This window comes from Gavialis gangeticus, unplaced genomic scaffold (assembly GCF_001723915.1).
Source record: "Gavialis gangeticus isolate Ggan-Ray unplaced genomic scaffold, GavGan_comp1, whole genome shotgun sequence".
In the NCBI taxonomy this organism is placed as follows: Eukaryota; Metazoa; Chordata; order Crocodylia; family Gavialidae; genus Gavialis; species Gavialis gangeticus.
This window is the reverse complement of record NW_017728995.1, coordinates 29783966-29784375: the sequence shown is the minus strand read 5'-3', so window position 1 is coordinate 29784375 and position 410 is coordinate 29783966. Positions and strand designations below refer to the sequence as shown.

General features: G+C 44.1%; 1 protein-coding gene across 3 annotated transcripts in view; it reads right to left on the bottom strand.

Annotated features, from left to right (window-relative positions):
* The window catches only part of LOC109288063 (cytochrome P450 2J5-like), a 39836-nt gene that overhangs the window by 28431 nt on the left and 10995 nt on the right, over positions 1-410 (bottom strand). The gene's annotated exons all lie outside the window — the stretch shown is intronic.

Below are 410 nucleotides of genomic sequence, written 5' to 3'. Positions count from 1 at the left end.
GAGAAGGGCAGAAGCAGCTTTAAATATCTGGGGTCTGGAGCTGCACTGAAATAGCAGCTCTGGCAACTGTGGAGCTTAATGCCACCACTGCTGCTCATGGATTGTCTAGCTAGCCCATAGATTAGACCAGCTTGCCTAGGACAGTTTAGTTAGGGATGACCTTGCTTTGAGTAAGAGTTGGAACTACATGACCTCCTGAGGTTCTTTCTAGCCCTTCTTTTTTATGAAATTCATCATGAGTGAACATGACCTACACTTCACACTTTGAGAATGAAGATAGACCTACCATCTCCACTCTTTTTCATATTCAGACCCAAGTCAGTTTTGTAACAGACAGACAAGAAACAGGTGGCTCCAAGGAGAATATGATCTTCACAGTTTCATAGTTTCTAGGGTCGGAAGGGACCTGA